The sequence below is a fragment of the Phyllobates terribilis genome, unplaced genomic scaffold (genome assembly GCF_046119375.1).
Source record: "Phyllobates terribilis strain yellow unplaced genomic scaffold, ASM4611937v1 Scaffold_239__1_contigs__length_3013552, whole genome shotgun sequence".
Classification (NCBI taxonomy): Eukaryota; Metazoa; Chordata; class Amphibia; order Anura; family Dendrobatidae; genus Phyllobates; species Phyllobates terribilis.
Genome location: NW_027362999.1, coordinates 809,690 through 821,538, shown reverse-complemented (window position 1 = coordinate 821,538; position 11,849 = coordinate 809,690).

Sequence of the window (11,849 nt, the reverse complement as noted above, 5' to 3'; positions counted from 1 at the left end):
AAGACTGAGAGGAGGGGGCATCTTTGCATGCAGTATGGACAGGGGATTGCCATGCACACACAACAGGTGACACCTGCTGACACTGGTCGTGGACCCTGGGGTTCGCCCCACAAAGTCGGGTGCTTTACTGCCATGTGCCTGATCATGCTGGTGGTGGTCAGGCTGGTAGTTTTGTCACCCCTGCTGATGCTGGCATGGCAGGTGGTACAAATGGCCTTTTTGGGGTTATCAGCAGAGTCTTTAAAAAAATTCCAGACTCTGGAAGACCCACAGGTTGTACTGGCAACGTCCCTCGTGTTGGTGTTACGGGGAACTGTTGCCGGCCTTCTGTGTCCGGCCACCACACTGCTTCTTCCTGCCTGTTGGGGTACTCTGTCTCCCTCACCCGGTCTGCTGCTGGCCTTGCTCTGCATGTCCTCCTGCCACGTTGGGTCAGTTACTAGATCATCCACCACCTCCTCCTCTTCCACTTGCGCACCACGATCCTCCTCCTCACTTCTTGGCAATTGTGTTTCGTCATCGTCAACCTCTTGTGACAAATTGAGAGCGTTGACTTCCTGTGGCCGTGGCTGTTCAAATATTTGGGCATCTCTACATGGGATCTCCTCTTCCACCACTTCAAGCGGAGCAGGCGAGGGGCACAAATCTAGAAATGGACCAGTGAACAGCTCTTCAGAGTGTCCAAGTGTGGGATCAGTTGCTGTCTGACGATACTCGGCATGGTGGGAGGAAGGAGCATCAGGGTGAGGAGGAGTATGCGGTCGAGACTCACGGCTACTAAGAGTTGACCGTGTGGAAGACAGACCGGAAGTGGTGGTCTGCTATCCAATTAATAACCTGTTCACACTGATCAGTTCGCAATACTGGTGTTGTTCTGTGCTTCCCTAGTAATTCGGTCAAGAAGTGGGAGCGAGAAGATATGGCTGTTGGTTGTGGCACATTTTCACCTTGGCCACGGCCCCGTCCTCTGCATGTACCATCACCAGAACGTCCACTTCCATGTCCCTTGCCACGCGCCTTGCCCATTGTAAAGTAAGTAAAATAGCTTACACTCGCACTATCAATGGAAAAAGGGTAATAAAGTAGATTAGAACCGTGGAAGAGGAAAATCACAGTTCTATTTCTCTGGCCTACACCCGACTCTTTTAAACAATCTGAACAATCAGGGAGAAACTATTACTGTTTTTCTTTACGGAAAAAATACCAAAAGGTGAATAATAGAGATTTTTACCGTGGAATGGCAAAACCACAGTTATTGTTTACTGGGGTATACCAGAAAATTTTGAATAGATATATTTACGGCTGAACAATGAGCGACACACTCAAACTGTTTATTTTTAGGTAAAAATGGCCCAAAAGTGGATAATACAAAGATTTGACCCGTGGAACTGCAAAACCACACTTGTATTTCTCGGGCCCACACCAGACTATTTTCAACAGATATATTTGTGTCTGAAAAATCAGGGAGACACTATTAGTTTTTTTTTACGGCAAAAAATGCCAAGATCAGGATAATAGAGATTTTTACCGTGGAACAGCAAAACCACAGTTATAATTTAGTGGTGTATACCAGACTATTTTCAACAGATATATTTGTGTCTGAACAATCAGGAGACACTACTACTGTTTTTCTTTGCGGCAAAAAATGCCAAAAGCAGGATAATAGAGATTTTTTACCGTGGAACAGCAAAACCACAGTTATAATTTACTGGTGAATACCAGACTATTTTCAACAGATATATTTGTGTCTGAACAATCAGGAGACACTATTAGTTTTTTTTTTAAGGTGACACATATTACTATAACTTGCACCCATAGTGCAAAAAAAAAAACAAACCCCAAAAAAACACAATGGGTTCAACCGTACTCAAATTGTTAACTAGGAGCAATGATTATTGTGAATAATATAATATTTTGATTGGAGATGATCCACCCTCTGGTTCCACCACTGATCCTGAGAATGAAGGAATGGGGAACCTATCAGCTTTTTTTTTCCTGCACAGCTGTGCTCCCAACCGCCCACAGTGCAAAAAAAACCCCTAAAAAAACAATAGGTATAACCGTACTCAAATTGATAATTGGGAGCAACGATTAGTGTGAAGGATATAATATTGTGATTGGCGATGTTCCATCCACTGATTCTGAGAATGAAGAAATGGGGAACCTATCAGCTTTTTTTCCTGCACAGTTGTGCTCCCACCCATTGAGCAAAAATACCCTAAAAAAAATACCCTAAAAAAATGCACGTACTCAAATTGTTAATTGTGAGCAATGATGAGTGTGAAGGGATATAATATCTTGATTGGCGATGGTCCGACCTGTGGTTCCGCCACCGATCCCAAGAATGAAGGAATTGAGAACCTATAAGCTTTTTTTTTCCTGCACAGCTGTGCTCCCAACCACCCACCCATAGTGCAAAAAATAAAAAAACAATAGATCCAACTGTACTCAAATTGTTAAATTGGGAGCGTGAAAAAAATAATGCATCCACTTCTTTCTAAATTAGGCTGTCAGACCCCCAAGAATGACATCCTAGTAATATGCCATGACTTATACCTCTTTAAATGTATGCAAAGGATAAACCTGGATATCCAGGTATACGTTCTATTGATTGATTTCTATAAGGGCCTATTTACACATGTAAATGTGTATCTGCTACGGACATGAATGATCGGCTGCAGCCCTTCCACTTGGCCAGTCAATGGATCCGCAAATCACAACAAGTAATTCAAGGAAATGGAAAAGTAAAAAAAAAAATTTCTAGTAACATTGCATAGCGTACCGGTGATTGCGCTATATAACTTGCCATCAGTGATTGACGGCATATAAATGGTTAAACATCAGTGATTGACGCTCCGCTCTGGCCGCTGCTGTTACAGCAAGATGTCAGCTGTGTAGGATGGGGGCTCTGCTCCTGAGCCCACCCGAAACAGCAATCCAATGGACGGTTTCACACACCACATTATCCAGTGGTGTTTAATTTGCTTTTCTATTTAGGAAACAAAACCGTTTTAATAACGTTTTCCTTCTCTGGTATCTAGGAGCCATTTCAGCTATTTGTAAAGGGAATCTGTCAGCAGGTTTTTCTTGGCTATTCTGAGAGCAGCATGATGGGGTGAGCGCCACACTAGGAGTAGGACCACCGAGCCCAGAGCTATTGCAAGACGTGCAGACAATATATACCAGGTATGAATGAATCCAATACAACATTATCGTTACTTGGGAATGAACCTACTTGGATATAATACATCCCTTGATATGTATATACCAAAAGGTCATTATCTTGGGAATGCCTATATTGGCTTTTATTATTTGGGATTATATCCTTTTACTATGTGACCTAGGATATACTATCAGTATGCATTAGCACAATTGGAGCTACTACTATTTAGCCCTGGTGTCTCTGCAATTCAAATATTTACATTATACCTCCTCACTATTATATGGTATTACTATATATATGTGTGTGTGCTCTTTTCTTTCCCGCTATGTACCCAAATTGTTATAATAAAGGTCTTTTTTAACACATTGACCCCTTGTCGGATGTACTATATATTGGTTGTTGTTGAGAGCAGCATGATGTAGAGACAAAGACCCTGATTCTAGGGACGTCTCACTTACAGGGCTGCTTGTTGTAGTTTTGATAAAAATCACACTTTTATTAGCAGAAGATTATCACTAGAGGACTAGTAAACCTGCAGCCAGGTAGTCCAACCACGCCCCCCACCACTGATTGGCAGTTTAAATACAGTGTACACAGAAAGCTGCCAATCAGAGGTGTGGGTGGGGTTATTATACAGAGCTCAGCATTCAGAGATCTGCATGAGAAAAAAAAACCTGCAATTTTATCAAAATAACACCGAGCAGCCCAGTAAGTGATACATCGTTGGAATCAGGGCCTCGGATTATGCTGCTCTCAAATGGGATAGCAAAAACCTGCTGACATATTACATTTAAAGGGACAGCTGCTACTAAATCCAGACATGGTGCAAAATGTAAATTCTGCTGCAGATTCACTGCTGTAGATTTTTAATTCCTAAAAATCCCTGTAGATTCAGAGGATCTCAACCTTTTCAATGCAAATTATTTTCAAGACTTATTCACAGATATTATGAAATATTACAGTAGAAATAAAAAAAAAAAAGCACAATACCTAAACCCCCTCCTTGGGAAAAATATACGGCAAGTACAAGAAAGACAAAAATTTATTCTGGAGTCATATTGAAGTCTAAATAGAATTGTAACCATACAATGTAAACAGCAGCGAATGTAAGTAGGATCCACTGGATCTATATAAGAGGAACGTTTTCCAAAGCTGATCTTCTGAGCCCACCGCTATGCTGGCTGGACCCCCATTGTGATCGTCAGCACCTGGAATATACGTCACGTTTTACTGCATCTCATAGAACCAAATGATAAGACGCAGAGCAGTGCGAGGCTTGTGACTCGCTATACACAAAATATACGACATGTTTGATGAATGGCATAAAGGAAAGCCGATGCATTCAGATGTCTCTGGGCAACTATATGTTGTGATAGATAAGTTCCTGTCAGGGTGAGGGGCAGCATCCTATCTGCTCACTCATCATGACAGGTTTACAACATGTTGACTCATGGACGTGATCAGTCAGTCAATCGATGACATAGATGCACGTTCTTGATTCCGACAGGTAGGTCAGAGAAGTCCGTCTCAAACAGTTTACTTTCACCCATCTAGGATGGATGGCTGCTGACATCGTTGGCCATTATGTCCATACACAATTATTATCCCCTAATTGTGATGTACAATACAAATTTATATTGTGGTACCGTGTTAGCCAGAAAATTTGATGGAAATAATTTTATGCCCAAAAATGGCAAAAGTATTCTCGGAGTGATACCTTTATTGGCTAACCAGAAAAAAATATATATATATGCAAACTTACAGAGCACACAGGTTCCTTCTTCAGGCAGGATTACAAATGTTATGAATTCATGTGTAATATTGCCTGAAGAAGGAGCCTCTGTGCTCTGAAAGCTTGCATATATATTTTTTTTTTCTGGTTAGCCAATAAAGGTATCACTCCGAGAATACTTTTGCCATTTTTGGGCATAAAAGTATTCACATAGAATTATTCACTAATTAAAACAATTTATTTTTGCTAAATAAATGTATACATTTTTTAAAATTTTATTTTATACATTTTCTCAGAGAACCTCTTTAAGAAGATGATTTCAGAATGGGCTATAAGACATGTCCAGCTTTGCTTAATTGTCTCACCTTACTGTCCTTGTTGAACTGAGCTCCACTTTGTTCTTGGATGATATTGTAAGGAATGAAGACGTCTAGATGATACAAATCGGGAAGTCCGACTATTCTGTCTTCACCCAAGTCCAACACAAGAGATCTAGCAGAAGACTGTAAAGAGAAGACCAGCGTGGTAACAACGCTTATGTCGCTGAATGCTTCTGTACGGGAAAGAAAGTTGTAACCAACAAGTGCACAAAAATCTAAACTTTTATCTTCTACATTAAATCTGACACGTGGAGGAACTGCTCACAGAAAATGCTGAAAAATATTTTTTAGGATTCACACTGCATTAAAAGGGGTTGTCCACCACTTTAATACTAATGGAATATCCTTAGGATAGGTCATCAATATTAAAGTGCCAGGCAACCCCTTTAAGTGAGGCATAATGAATGGTACCAGAATTTCAGATAATGTAGCCTACATTAGGCAGAAGGCCCACTCGGTTATATGAAGAAATCTGGGGTCCCCAAAAGCAAACCCCGTAATCACCAGATTCCCGTGTGGTGACTACTTAATCTGCTTTCTGGGAAGACCAGAACTGACCCCTATATTTAACCAAGTGGGTCCCCTTAAGCTACATTATCCTGTCTGATGAAGGCTACATTAGCTGAAACATTCTTAATCTTCATTATGCCTCATTTAACGCAATGTGAATCATGGACATGAGAAAAATCAAATTAAAAAATAAATACATTTAAAGCATTTTCTGTGCGATTCCTCCAAATGTCGCATTAATATAGAAAAAATAAAGAGCGGCGTGTTCTACACTATTGCAACAAGCCTCTTTCATCATTTATATCATCATTATAACATCATTTATATGCACCAGCACCATGGAATCAATGGCACTATATAATTAAATAATAATAATAATATATACATCTTCCCACCAGCTTGTTTTCCCTCTATCTCCTCTCTGGATCTATGAAGCCAGAACTGTCAAAGAAGAGGTGATGGTGGAGATGGAGGGGAAACAAGCAGGGCGGAAGGCTTATATAAATGACTGGTCCCGCCGTGAAGCACTGGGCGTCTGTGCTTGGTTTGAACAGTCGTTCTCTGCTGACAGAGTCGTTTACAGAGATCTTCTTTCCCATTCCAACAGCTTGCAAACAACCCACCATGGTATGAAAAAAAAAATGATATCATCATCATCCAGTAAATGTGTCACAGCTGCCAGCAATTGGCTACTGTGGACACATCAAAGCTGTGATGATAAAAGTTGGCAGAGGAGGACCGGTAGCACGAGGTTGGCACAGACTTTTAATAAGGGAAGACTATTGGAAATCACATGAAATGCAAAAAGGTCACAATCCTAAACCACATCTGAGGGTCTCACCACTTTAGGTAAAGAGATTTTAGCCACCAGAAAACTTGGGTGTCCTACAGGAGGTTCCGCCACAATCATGTAATCTGGTTTCACGGGTGAACTGATAAAAAAAGGAAGGCAGCAGTATAGTGCAAGGGTACACCATCAATTTATGATCTGTTGGGGTCAATCTCTAATATAATAAAGGGGCACTGATGCTGGTAATGAGGAACAGCCCCTTTCACAGTCATTCCCTGCACATTGGCATCATGGCCTCCACTGTGCAGCGGAACGACAGCATAGATCCAGCAAAGTGAATGGGCTTAGCTGCAGTTCTCCTGCACAGTGAATATCCGGGTAGCTGCCCCACACCAGCATATTCTTTAAAAAGGGCAGCGGCGTTACTTCCAGGCTGCAGCCCCCTTATTCTTGGAGTCCAAGAAGTTGGATATCCTATATCTTTTGTAAGATGAGATTCTAAAAAAATTAAATGCATGCATTAAACCTCAAAGTAACTCAAACCTTTCAACTTCTGAGATGAGGGACTTGCTTGGAGTTAGCTGGGAGGGTCTGTAGGAAAAAAATAAAGACCATAAAGGCATAATAGTTAAAACAAAAAAAAAAAACAATGTCCACATTGTTCTTGCACCATAACAAGCCATTCTGCAACTTCCCCCATCTGTTGGGTATAACCCATCACCACGAGGAGTAGCGCTCCCCCATCTGTTGGGTATAACCCATCACCTCAAGGAGTGGCGCTCCCCCATCTGTTGGGTGTAACCCATCACCACGAGTGGCGCTCCCCCATCTGTTGGGTGTAACCCATCACCACGAGGAGTGGCGCTCCCCCATCTGTTGGGTATAACCCATCACCTCAAGGAGTGGCGCTCCCCCATCTGTTGGGTGTAACCCATCACCACAAGGAGTGGCGCTCCCCCATCTGTTGGGTGTAACCCATCACCACAAGGAGTGGAGCTCGCCCATCTGTTGGGTGTAACCCATCACCACGAGGAGTGGCGCTCCCCCATCTGTTGGGTATAACCCATCACCACGAGGAGTGGAACTCCCCCATCTGTTGGGTATAACCTATCACCTCAAGGAGTGGCGCTCCCCCATCTGTTGGGTATAACCCATCACCACGAGGAGTGGCGCTCCCCCATCTGTTGGGTGTAACCCATCACCACGAGGAGTGGCGCTCCCCCATCTGTTGGGTGTAACCCATCACCACGAGGAGTGGCGCTCCCCCATCTGTTGGGTGTAACCCATCACCACGAGTAGTGGTGCTGCCCCATCTGTTGGGTATAACCTATCACCAGGAGGAGTGGCGCTCGTCATACTTTGTGTCCCTAGGGGAAATGTGGTATTATAAGTCATTCAATCAATTGAATGGCCGACCATGTACTGCATGGATGAGCGAGGAACATCAGAGAAGAAGCCGCCGATGCTCAACAGCAGCCTACTCTGTCGTCTTTTACAGACTGTATGCCATAGACTTGTACCTTAGAGTTGGGACTTACCCCATTATGTCCATTTCCTGAATCATCGGTTTTGATTTGGTTCTGATATTCTGTTCAAAAATGGATCCCAGGAACTTCCGATTTTTCAGCATTTTCCACTCTGAAGGGAAACCATAGATGATTAACAGGGTCGGACTGGAACTGAAACTCAGCCCTGGCATGTGAGAGGACGCAGGCCCGCCCGACGCGCGTTGAATGTGAAATATTTTCGTGAATGATTTGGGTATATGTCACAATAAAAATTGCTGCAAACTGCACTTTATCATCGATAGACAAAAACTGACATAATGTAAAATATAAACTTCCCTCCAGGAAAATGTTAATTTCTTTCAACTGGGGGGACGGACATATTTGTAATATAGAGCTCCAAGTTCCCAAAAACGCTATGTTTGATAGTACCAGGAAAAGTGAATCCTTGCAGATTTGAAGCAGTTTCATGTCTATTCTTTCAGTATTTTTGCAGCGTTTCTAAAGAACGGGAAAAAAAAATCTCAAAAAACGCAATATCAAGGGGATTTTCCTGCCGAGCGACATGTTTTTTGTGCAGAAATGTTCTTTCCTTTCTTTTTTGTTTATATTTTGTGTTATACACTAGTGGCCAAAATTGAGGCAACACCTTCAGTTTTTCACCATCACCAATATTTAATGGAAGTTTTCACTGACCTACTTACTTGTACACACGCCCTCTTCTGCCATATGTATTCTATGTTGGTTTATAGTGACCTGGGTGTGGGTTGTAAGACAGATATTGTGCGATTAAAATGCGGTTTTTATATTTTAAAGCCAGTTTGTCATCAGAAGGTAAGCAATTACATGTTTTCGTTCTCAAAGTGTGTAAGCGGTTTCAAGAGACTGGTTCGATAAAGAATAAAGCAGGTAGAGAAAGGAAGAAGGCTACAACTCCTCAGACTGATAGAAGAATTGTTAGAATCGCCCTAAATAACAGGAAATAAACGGCTGTTAACATCAAGGAGCTTGTCAACACCGGAGTGACAGTGTCTGATCGGACGGTTCGACGACGATTGGTAAACGCGGGGTTAAGAGCCAGAATACCAGGTAAAAAGCCATTTCTGAATGCCTCACAGCGTCAGAAACGTCTGCAGGGGCCAAAGAACATTGTAAATGGACCATTGAACAATGGAGAAATGTTATATGGAGCGATGAGACACGCATATCCATCTTTGGCAGCGACGGTGTCCGCTACGTTCGACAACGACCTGGGGAGGACTGGTTGCCAGAGGGTACTATACCCACCATGAAGCCTCCTCTGAGTGTTATGGTAGGGGGCTGCGTGTCCAGAGATGCAGGTGGTCGGCTGCAGGTAATTGAAGAAACAGTTAATGCTGAAAAGTACATCAAGGAAGTCCTTCAGCCTAAACTCATTCCTTCGGCACGTGATGTATTTGGTGAAGGGACACCGTTTATTTTTCAGCAAGATAGAGCCCCATGCCATACAGCTAAAAAATGTCTCTCTTGGTTCAAGGACAAAAATGTCCAGCTATTGAATTGGCCAGGAAACAGCCCAGATCTCAATCCTATTGAGAATCTCTGGGCTCGGCTCAAAAGAGCGGTGTCAAAACAGCGGGCTTCACACAAGCAGGAACTCATTGCAGCCATCATCACATCATGGCTTCATATCATCACACCATCTGATTTACACAAACTGGTAGATAGCATGCCAAGTAGATGCCAGGCAGTCATCAAGGCCGAGGGCTATCCAACTGAGTATTAACATTTAGTGTTAGATATGAAAACAGGACAAATCAATGGCTTTTCTCCCACAGTCATCTGAGTGACAATAGTCTCCAATTTGTTGACAAATGAACAAATTTCCTGCTAATATTGTGTTTCTATATGAGATTTTATTTCTACTTAAAAACTTTACTGTGAAATCAAAAACATTCATGAAATTTGTATTTGTATTGGCAAAATGCTAAAAATTCATAAATCTTGGGGTGTTGCCTCAATTTTGGCCACTAGTGTATAGAGTTCCTCAGTATATTTATATGTTGTCCCCCATCACCTTTTTCATCTCTCCTTACAAGTATGCCTTGTATCTTAGCTAAAACATGGTAGTAAGTAGCATATTAAACCCTTTTATAATGGGTAGTGTAGAATCGCTGCATATTTCAGGGTTATGCGCTCCTGAGGACTCATTAGTGCTGCCCTCCTCAGGCGAAACCTGGTTGTGACCTTGTATAATATGGGGCTAGCCGGTCTCACCTACCAGTTTGGGTCACAAACCCTTTTTCGTTTGCTTTGATGTTTTACTCATTGTTTATTACGTTTACACCCCAAATCTCTCCTAATCCTGGAGATCAAACCTATGAAAGCAATTTATGAATGATCATAACACCTCTATGAAGGGTAATTATCATCTCCTTCATAAATATACATTTATATGTATAAATACATATGTGGTCAATGCATAGTACTGGCACATGACTTATCACTTTCCAGGACCTTACAAAGCACCAGGAACATTCATAACAAGCGGAGGAGAAGCGATTCTGGCAACTTAATAGGAAAGGATTCTTTACAGTTAGAGCAGTCAGACTGTGGAATGCCAACCACAAGATATAGTAATGGCAGATAGTATAACAGCATTTATAGAAGGGCTGGATACTTTTTTAACAAAACATGACATTGTGGGTTATAAATAATCTAGTAATAGAAAATGTATAACTTTGGAGATAGACCAAGGACATTAAAGTTAAAACTTTTTCAACCTATGTAACTATGCAAGTATGCAGAATGCACATTAGGAAAATGCTTGAAATGCAATTCCCTATAATATTATTTTACAAGTAATTTCCTCTTAATTTTCCGCTTTGTAAAGTGCTAGTTATAAGCCCAATCTATGGATCTAAAAAGTGCAAAACACTCCTGAAACACTTGTACGTATGTTCTATAATCTTTATTTCTTATGGTGCCTAAGGGAAGCCGTAATGATAAGACTCCTGCTTGGTAACAAGTGCAGTTATTTGCCTCCATAATGAAAGTGAATTACCAATGATGAAAGGGTTAATACTTGGACCCTGCATCAGTAATAGCCCTTGTAGTAACCATGACAACTATTGTGAGGGCATAAACAAGTGTCATAAAGAAGATTCCATAAAAGAATGCCGCGCTGCCATGATCAGCGCCATTACTGATGATGCGCCTGAGGACCTTGAGCTTGACCACCCCACGTAATGTGCCAATGTTGGTGTAATTTGGAGGTTCTAGCAGGGAAAGGGGTTGTCTTCTTAGACACCCCGGGGGGAAGGGAAGGTAACAGAGGGGGGGTCCCCAAAACAGGATCCCCTTCTGTTACTATGTACAAAGAGCTGCTCTTCTTTGGGAGTTCATAGATGGATCCTTGACTTTAATGGGTGATAAATTGGGAGGGGGAGGGGATACTCATCCTATTAGGGGTTATCCATAATGAGCAACCCCTGTAACCAAGTACCCAACATCTTGAGAGACGGAGCTGGATCTGTAAGGGAGAAGTGGTAGATCCACCTGGGAAATCAGATCAACTAAATTCGTTCCAGCAATAAATGTGGTGACAGATATCGCAGCCAGATCTCTCCCACATCCAGTTTATCACATTAATAGTCTATATTTGTTATGTCGTTCTCTGTAAATATGTAGAAATTCTAAAACTCCGTCATATATCGGCACTAACTCTCTAAGCCCAAGGGAAGGGCAGCCCTCCAGCCATGGTTCCCTAGAGGTTTCCTCCACAGGGGGT